Source organism: Hibiscus syriacus, unplaced genomic scaffold (genome assembly GCF_006381635.1).
Source record: "Hibiscus syriacus cultivar Baekdansim isolate YM2019G1 unplaced genomic scaffold, ASM638163v2 tig00111191_pilon, whole genome shotgun sequence".
Lineage (NCBI taxonomy): Eukaryota > Viridiplantae > Streptophyta > Magnoliopsida > Malvales > Malvaceae > Hibiscus > Hibiscus syriacus.
In genome coordinates, this window is record NW_024063010.1 from 1160389 (window position 1) to 1170517 (window position 10129).

A 10129-nucleotide genomic window follows, 5' to 3' on the forward strand; every position below is an offset into this window, starting at 1 on the left:
GCTCGAATATTAAATTATGCAATGACGACATAAGAGACGGTCTTACAAAGATCTTGATGAAGTACCGCACATCCAAAAAGATGTTCCTGAGAGTTTGGAACCAGTAAGTATCTCTAGAAGATGAGCATAACAACTACTTCTTCATGTCATGGGACGCCCAAAGAGACATATAAGATGTAATAAAAAGGCCAACCTGAGAGACCTTACCTTTTTATAATCAGCCTACACCTTAAATTTGTCAATAATTTTGACACTTGCCAATGTGCTATGATTTTTTGAAACATTAAAAGAGTAGTTGACTTGTTTAATATTCATTAAAATCTTGCTTTATGATTTGTCTCAATTGTGAAACCTAGAAAGGGGTAATATTTTTCAAAAAAAAATTATTAAACATTTTCAAAAAAAATTTAATTGATATTTTACAATTTTTTGGAAATAAAAAGAAGAAGAAAAACATTTTCAAACAGGACAATCTCAAGTGAAAATGTCCTTGAAGCTGGTGAGGCTCATTTTACCTCTATTAGAGAAAAAGAATAAGTGATGCCATAATATGAAGTACTCTACATTCTTGATAGAAAGTGGTCTGAGAGATTAGAAGGACTGTAGAATAGAACTTGTAAAACTTCCTAGTGATGTTGTCGGTAACCCATCGAGAAGTAGATGATTACCTTATTTGAAAGGGGCACATATCCCAGCTCATGGCAGAATGCAAGAGTGAGACCAGTCAAGTAACACTTCCTAGTGACGATGTTGGTAACCCATCGAGAAGCAGATGATTACCTTATTTGAAAGGGGCACATATCCCAGCTCATGGCAGAATGCAAGAGTGAGACCAGTCAAGTAAAAATTTTTGGAACCCAAATAGGGATGAGTTATCATGAGAATACCCACTTTGGGGCATGAACAGAAACCTAGATCATGTTGAGATAACGAGATTCAAACCAAAAAGACATTAAGAATGAGTCTCACACTTGGAGTGTCCTAGGAAGAACATGAATTTGAGTAAAGCTTACCTTGTAAATCAAATCAGTCAAGCATCAATTAACGATAGAGTCCCGAAGAAACAAATGTTATAGCGCATTTGAGACAAGGACAGAAAGGGGCATCAGGGTCATATTTCCAACCATATCAAGAATACGAGAGAGAAAACACTTCCTCGGAAATGAAGACATAAAACAAAGACCACAAGATGATTGGGCAGATCTTCAGAAGTTATAAGCTTAAAATTATGAGTTTCTATATTGATATCTGAGTAAACCCTAGCGGAGGGTGATCAAGTGGAAAAAGACTGAGTTCTCCACTTTGGAGTCAATTGAAGATTGAATCAATATTTATGCATTCATGAGAACATCATTTGCATAAAAGAAAATGAATTACATTGATACATTTAACTGCATTCGAGTTTCATACATAAACACATGTTTTAACAGATCTTTCAGTGAAAAGAGAAGATTCATGATGTCAAAATCCCGACAAGTGAAAGGACCATCATATGTAGGAGAAAAGTAAATATTCTTGGGTATGGAGAAGAGGATCAATTGATTAAAAAGACCTGCACATATGAGATTAGGGCAAATCAAACGAGGAAAGTTCATATTCATAAAGCACATTATTCCATTTAAAGATGATGAAACAAATTGATAGAGAAGTTAACCTTTTAGTGGTGTTGTTCTTAACTTTCTCGTGGAAAGAAGTCAACCTTTAATGATGTCCTTCTTGACTTTATCACGAAGAGGAGTCGATCTCTCAGTGATGTCATTCTTGACTTTCTCGTGAAGTGAAGTCAATTTTTTAGTGTTGTCCTTTGACTTTCTAGCGAAGAGGAGTCAATCTTTCAGTGTTATCCTTCTTTACTTTCTCGTGAAGAGGAGTCAACTTTTTAGTGATGTCATCCTCAACTTGACTTTCTCATGTAGATAAGTCAATATTTCTGTAATATTATCTTCAGTCTGGACTCTCTTAGGATTTGTGTCATAGAAAGTTCAATTTAGTTTTCCTAAAGATTATTCCCTAGGGAACCTTCTCATTGAGGTATTTAGGCTCATTTCTTTAGAAACCTCACGTTAGTCTTTCTTGAGATCATTTCTATAGCAACCTCAACCTTGTCTTCCATAAGACCCTAGAAATTAACTTTGTCTATTTGGGTCGTTTCTGTGAAAGTTCTAATTTTGTCTTTCTTAAAGACCTTTTGACTTTCTCAAAAGATTAATGATAAATGAATTACATCACTGCATTCACTATTCAGATGTGTTGCACTTTCAAGATGATCATTTTATATGTTTTTCAAGAAAACTAAAGATTTATGACAAGAAGGAGTTATCAACCAATCCAAATTCCCAAGAAGGGAGAGGTTAAAGTGGCACACGAATCAAGTCAGATTCCTATATCTGGTGGCTGCGAGATAAGTTATCACAAGAGAAATGGATTCTAAAAGATTCTCTCAAATTCTAAACTTTCGAGTATAATATTTTCAAATTTTCAAGCATACACTAATGATTGGTAATGTTTGATTTTCAGGTTCCATCTTTGAAACAATCGATCTCAATTTAGTTCCTCCTAAAGAGTGGTGGAGTGAATCAAAATTTTCTTGAGTTTGGTCTCCCTAAAGAGTAGCGGAGCAGATTCTTCTTCTTTCAAATTTGGTCTTCCTAAAGAGTAGTGAAACAAATCAGATTCGATTCAATCTTCCTTGAATAGCAACGAATTGAATCAAAATTTTATCGAGTCTGACCTCCCCTAAAGAGTAGCATAACAAATTCTTTTTCTTTCAGTTTTGGTCCTCCACAAGAGCAGTGAAGAAAATCACATTTGATTCAATCTTCCCTGAAGAGCAGCGAAGTGAATCAAAATTTTGTCGAGTCTGACCTCCTATAAAGAGTACGGAGTAGATTATTCTTCTTTCAGATTTGGTTTCCCTGAAGAGCAATGAAGCAAATCAAGTCCGATTCAATCTTCCCTGAAGAGCAGTGAAGTGAATCAAAATTTCTTGAGTCTGACCTCCCTTAAAGAGTATTCTTTCTTCTTTCAGATTTGGTCTTCCTGAATAGTAGTGAAGTAAATCAAGTCTGATTCAATCTTCCCTGAAGAGTAGAGAAGTGGAAAGTTTTTCTCAAGTCTGACATCCCCTAAAGAGTAACGGAGCAGATTCTTTCTTCTTTCAGATTTGGTCTTCTTGAAAAGTAATGAAGCAAATAAAGTCCGATTCAATCTTCCTGAAGAGCAGAGAAGTGGATCAAAGTTTTTCTCAAGTTTGATCTCCCCTAATGAGTAGCGGAGCATATTCTTCTTCTTTCAGATTCGGTCTTCTTAAAGAGCAGCGAAGTAAATCAAGTTCGATTCAATCTTCCCTGAAGAGCAGTGAAGCGAATCAAATTTTCTAGACCTAATTACATAGAAAAGACGGAGCAAATCAAGTCTGACCTACCCTAAAGTTACAGTGGAGCAGGCTTCCTTTCGAAAAGACCAGTCACCACTGGACAAAAACTTATGTCTTTATCTTTGTCATATTGTCGTTGTACAATAATGGACAAAGAGGGGCAGTTGTAGACACTTGTTTCTGTCCCGAAATTTTTTTCTTTTATTTATTTTATTTTATTTTTCAGTTTTATTTAGTTTTGATCTATTTTGGTTTTAGGGTATTTTTACCTTATATATTTATATATATGAGGAACAAAAATTAAATATAATCACTAACTTATATTACATATGTTTGTATATGGTCCACATTTATTAAGCCCAATCATGGTACAAAGACCCAACTACATTACAAGGTAGTCCATGAAGAAATGACTCAATTTACAAGTGAAATTATGTGGCCCAAGTAGTTTAGGGTTTGTTGAAACCCTAAGAAGTTAACCATCCTAGAGTCGTCACCCATAATGCTTGACATCCAAGTAAAGAACCCAACAGCCACTGCCAGCTCTGTCTCTTCACTCAATAGTCGCCTCTAATCCACGATGGAATCTCCACATCAACACCAGATTTTGTAATCGATTGGTGCCACGATTAAAGCCTCCCCTCATGCTTCTAGCTGGCCATGTGTAACCAAAAGATTTCCCTTATCCATTCGGGTTTTCACCAGCTCTCCAAAGATCACGCAGATGCCATATGTAGAGGAAAAAAATAAAGAAAGAATGAGCTGCATTTTTATCTTTTATTATTTTGATTTGTACAATTTAAGGGTTATAAAAACCCACAGAGAGAGGTCATTGGGAGATTCTTCTCCCATTTTATGGATTCGAAAAAAGTAGTGTAAAGATTTTTCTCCCTTCTATTTAAAAGTGTTAGTAAAACAGGGTCTCTCTAATTTTATTCGATTCCCCATTTCTTATAAACATCACACTATTGTCGTAAACTAAAAAAGAAACAAAACAAAAAATAGAGAACATTAACAAGGAATAACCAAAAAATAAAGAGGCAATTTCTTATTTCCATTCATCAATCACCAGAGCAAGAAAAACACACACAAAACGGGGAGGGAAAGCAACAAAAAAGAGAGAAAGGTTCTTACCCTTTTGGAGCCACCATCGACAAATCTGAAAGGTAAAATGAAGCCCGGTGGGGGAGGGAAGTAACATACTCTGAGATTGGCTCAATCTGACGGTGAAAAAGTTTGTTAAAGGAGGTTGTAGCTAAAGATCTTTTACCCCTTTTCATGGTGTTAGAGGTTGTTTCTCACAAGACGAGGACCAGATCGACACTCCTGACATCGAGACATGCTTAACGATGTATTATAGGCTTCGACGACCAATGAACACAGCGCCTGTGAGACAGTTGATGGCGACTGGTGAGTTGGTCATCGCCAGAATCTTGGAACAAATGGGAGTTGGGGAGAGAGTATTTGAGTTTTTTTAGTGTGTAGGTTTAAAATGACTAAAATAAAAAATAAGGTAGGTTATATAGCATAACTTTTAGGGTTATTTGCTTTTAAACCCTCCTAAAGCCATCGTGTTTTACAAAATAGTCCCTAGTCTTGTGCTTGTTTGTTTTATTTCAAATTATTGTGTCCTAATTGCATGATTTTGCATTTTATTATTCGTTCTTTAATCTGCTTAGAAATTTAGTGATAATTTTAATTAGACCGTCGAACTCTTATCGTGTATTTTACTTATAACCATCGAAACTTTAGGGTAAAATCAGATTTTAGTCCCCCTAGGTTTAGAGTTTATGTACATTGCAGACACTGGTTGGTTTTAATTTTGAATTTCTCTTAGATTCCAATACCTATTTGTGTTATTTTCCATTTTTTACTTTCTTGGTAACTATAATGTTCAGAAAATAGGAAATATTATTTTACTCCCTTTAATGTTCCCGTGTTTTTGTAAAGTAACCACCAATCATAGTCTTTTTTTCTAAGTTTCGAATTCTAGGTGTTAAATGAGTAAATTTCCCTTTTCTTTTTATTAACATTTATTGAATTAAATACTTGAAAAATGTATGCTTCGATCCTCCTAATTTTATTATATTTTTGCATTTGAGTCATTAATTTGTTTCTAGTTCATTTTAATTTAGTTATTCATCTTCTATTCAATATAATTTAATCCCTACTTAGGTAATTGCCTTATTTAATTAGTTGCATATATTTTCTTTGCATGTTGATATGTTTACATATGTATGAGTATGCGAATGATTAATTTAAGTATCATATGACATCATTTTTGCATGAGATGTATGATATCCTCACAAGCATAGCTCGACTCTATCAAAATAATTTGACTAATGATAATACATTTTCGTTTTAAAATTGATGTGAGGTGGTTGTCTTAACTTATTAGAATACCACTTCTAACAATTTTAAAACAAAAATGTATCCCGTTAGGTAAAACCCTAAAATTTGACTACACCTAAAAATTGAGAACGAAAGAAAAAGAAATGTTCATCTATTTAAATTCATTGAGAAAAGATTCTTAGAACTTATCTAAGGTCCGATCTTGACATCTTTAAATAATCAAATACCATTCTTTTTTGTAAAAGGCTTGGTAATTTTTAATTTAATTTGTTTAATTTCTTGCATTTGAATATTGCAATAAAACCATAATATTTCTTTATTTCGATTATAGTAAGAATCGATTGTCTCAAGGTACGAGAGGTCAATTGTTCTCGATAGGAAAATAATTAAATATTACTCAATTTCAGTATAATATTCAAGAATATTGTTTTAAGGGATCATAAAATAAATTATATTCGAACTTGTAAATTTCATTGCAAAGATAATTAATTAATCAACTAGGTACCAATTTAAGGTACTGTGGGGGTGCTAATCCTTCCCCACACGTAACCGAATCTCGAACTCATTTTTCTTGTACATAGACCATAAATTCTTCATTTTAATTCAAATTAATATTTTTTATTAAAATAAAAGAATACGTTTTTGGGTGCCCAATCACACCCTAAACAAAGATTGATGGCGACTACTCGAACATATATTTTATTTAAATGAAATCCCAATTTTTTTGAAGCGAGAGATCTTTTAAAAATCACATTACCTTTTTAATTAAAAATTAACCAAAAGATATAATTAAAAAATGGTTTTTTAAAAAACAAAATCGTTTCAACATTCTTGCAAAGAATGACACCAAACCGAGATTGATGCGATATGTGTTGCTTCTAGAAGTTTGATGTAAAAGTTTACCACTGGCTGATAAGTGGCTGACCACTTGTCTCATCTAGAATCATGAAACGAGGATGGGAGCAAGCTATTAATTCTTGACCATTTCCCAGATGAACAACTTCTTACTGTTGAAGCATTGTCTTGGTATGTGGATATTGTGAATTACTTGGCAAGTGGATTGCTGCCACCAGACCTCAATAACCAAGGAAGAATGAAATTCTTGAGAGTTGTAAAGGTTTACCATTGGGATGAGCCTTATTTCTTCAAGCAATGCAACGATCAAATTGTGAGACGATGCATTCCAGAATGTGAGATGCAAAGCATACTGCATCACTGTCATAATGTTCCCTATGATAGTCACTTTGGATCAATTCACACTGTAGCAAAGGTTATTCAGTGTGGATACTATTGGCTAACATTGTTTAAAGATGCAAATGATTTTGCTAAGCATTGCTATCATTGTCAACAAACTGGTAGCATTTGTTGTTGCAATGAAATGTTGATGCAACCTATATTGGAGATTGAATTGTTTAATGTTTTGGGGTTGGATTTCATGGAACCTTATCCGTTAACCTTTTGGAATCTTTATATTTTCATTTCTATAGACTATGTATCCAAGTAGGTCGAAGTTGTAGTATTACCTACGAGGGATTCTAAATCGGTTTTGAAGTTTCTTCACAAGAATATCTTCACCCACTTTGAAATACTGAGAACTTTATTAGTAATGAGGAATCTCATTTTTAATACAAGCAAGTTGCTAATGCTTTGTTGTGATACGAGGTGAAGATCGCATTGCTACAACATACCATCCTCAATCAAATGGATAAGCTGAGGTCTCTAACCGTGAAATCAAGAAAATTTTGGAGAAGGTTATGAATCCATCCATGAAAGATTGGTCTTTGTGCTTGACTGAAGTATTGTGGGATTATCATACAACCTACAAAACACCATTGGGTATGGCTCCATTTTGTTTATTATATGGAAAAGCATGTTATTTGTTGGTAGAGTTGGAGCACAAGACAATGTGGACACTTAAGAAACTCAATTTTGATCTTGATGCGGCTAGTGAAAGAGTTTGCTTGACTTGAATGAGCTGGAAGAACTTTACGACAATGGCTATGGAATGCAAGATTTAAAAGGAAAAGAAAAAGGTGGCATGAAAGTCACTTTGGATCAATTCACACTGTAGCAAAGGTTATTCAGTGTGGATACTATTGGCTAACATTGTTTAAAGATGCAAATGATTTTGCTAAGCATTGCTATCATTGTCAACAAACTGGTAGCATTTGTTGTTGCAATGAAATGTTGATGCAACCTATATTGGAGATTGAATTGTTTAATGTTTTGGGGTTGGATTTCATGGAACCTTATCCGTTAACCTTTTGGAATCTTTATATTTTCATTTCTATAGACTATGTATCCAAGTAGGTCGAAGTTGTAGTATTACCTACGAGGGATTCTAAATCGGTTTTGAAGTTTCTTCACAAGAATATCTTCACCCACTTTGAAATACTGAGAACTTTATTAGTAATGAGGAATCTCATTTTTAATACAAGCAAGTTGCTAATGCTTTGTTGTGATACGAGGTGAAGATCGCATTGCTACAACATACCATCCTCAATCAAATGGATAAGCTGAGGTCTCTAACCGTGAAATCAAGAAAATTTTGGAGAAGGTTATGAATCCATCCATGAAAGATTGGTCTTTGTGCTTGACTGAAGTATTGTGGGATTATCATACAACCTACAAAACACCATTGGGTATGGCTCCATTTTGTTTATTATATGGAAAAGCATGTTATTTGTTGGTAGAGTTGGAGCACAAGACAATGTGGACACTTAAGAAACTCAATTTTGATCTTGATGCGGCTAGTGAAAGAGTTTGCTTGACTTGAATGAGCTGGAAGAACTTTACGACAATGGCTATGAGAATGCAAAGATTTAAAAGGAAAAAGAAAAAGGTGGCATGAAAAGCATATAATGTCAGAGCAATTGCATGTTCAATTCAAGATTGAAGCCATTTCTAGGAAAATTGAATCTAGGTGGTATGGACCTTTTGAAGTAGCTGCAACATTTCCTAACGAAGCAGTGTTGATCAAGAATGTAATGAGTGAAAGCATTTTTAAGGTTAATGGACAACAATTGATATATTATTGTGGCGAGAAAACCTCACAACATTGCCTCCATTCTGTTAGGCAATATCCTGCTCGATTAGTCATTTAATTGTTTTCAATAAGTTAATTTTCATTTTCATTTTCACTTTCTTGACAATTTTATTTTAAGTATTTTTTTGGTAATATTCTCACTAGGGGTGTTCAAAAATACACGACCCGGATGACCCGGCCCGCTGACCCGAACCTAAAAAAGGGTAATTTTCTAAAAATAATTACTTATCGGGTAAGGTACTCGACCCGATATTTCCCAGGTCGGGCTCTAGTCACAAAATTGGTTTTTTTTCCCGAGTACTCGGTTAGTACCCGTTTAGTTTATATGTATATATATATATAATAATATTATTATTATATATTTAATTATTAATAATTTTAGATATTAAATTAAACTAACACCAACCTAAAATTAAATCCCTAAAAGGCTAAAAAGTTCATTCATTTCATTCCTCTCCTCACGCTCGGCTCCACCGCTCCAGGCTCCAGCAGTGCGCTTTCATCTCAAAGGTCGCCGGTGCCCTCTCCGTTTTGACCTTTCTCCCCCAATGTAAGAAACCCCCTTTCTTTAATTAATTCTCCTTATTTTACATATGTACGGTTTAGTTTTATTTATAAATAGAAGTGATGTATACGGTTGTTTGGTGTTCAAAAGTCATGAATTTAATGAGAGAGTGAACTTTTGTTTCACTTATTTTCTTTCTAAGAGAGTGAAAGAGGAAACTGCTTGTGTGGGAACTGGGAACGACTGTGGGTTAGCCGTTAGGGGGAGTAGTCCCAAATGCTTTAGGTTTTACTAAAGGCAAAGTGTTGGTGTCAAGAAAATGTTAATCCTTGGTCTTAGCCATGTTCGTTATTTTTCTTTCGAAGTTTCTGTTTTATTAGCTAAGTCACTGCACTTTGTAGTTTGGTTTGCTCATGTTATGTATATGTGTTATTGCACATTATATTTTTAGGTATATTATATATAAACATACACGGTTTGGTTATTGTTTCATGATGTATAATGCATACATGTATATTGTGTTTGGTGGGAATTTTAAAGCTAAATGTTTTATATTATTGTCATATTTATTGAGATATTAACGATAATAAAACTAATGTGACTGAACTAATTTATAAATAGAAGTGATGCATTCCAAGTTTAACATGTATACGGTTTAGTTTTCTTATTGTTATTCTTGGGTAACCATTTAAAAAAAAAAGATTCACTTACAATATACTTTTTAGTGACCTTATCGTCTAACTGATCCAGTCATTTTTTAGACTAACTTGAATATGATAATTTGGTAACCTGGTAAATCCTTTGGTCAAGTTATTATTATTCAAAGATTTTTTTCTTTAGATAATGTCGA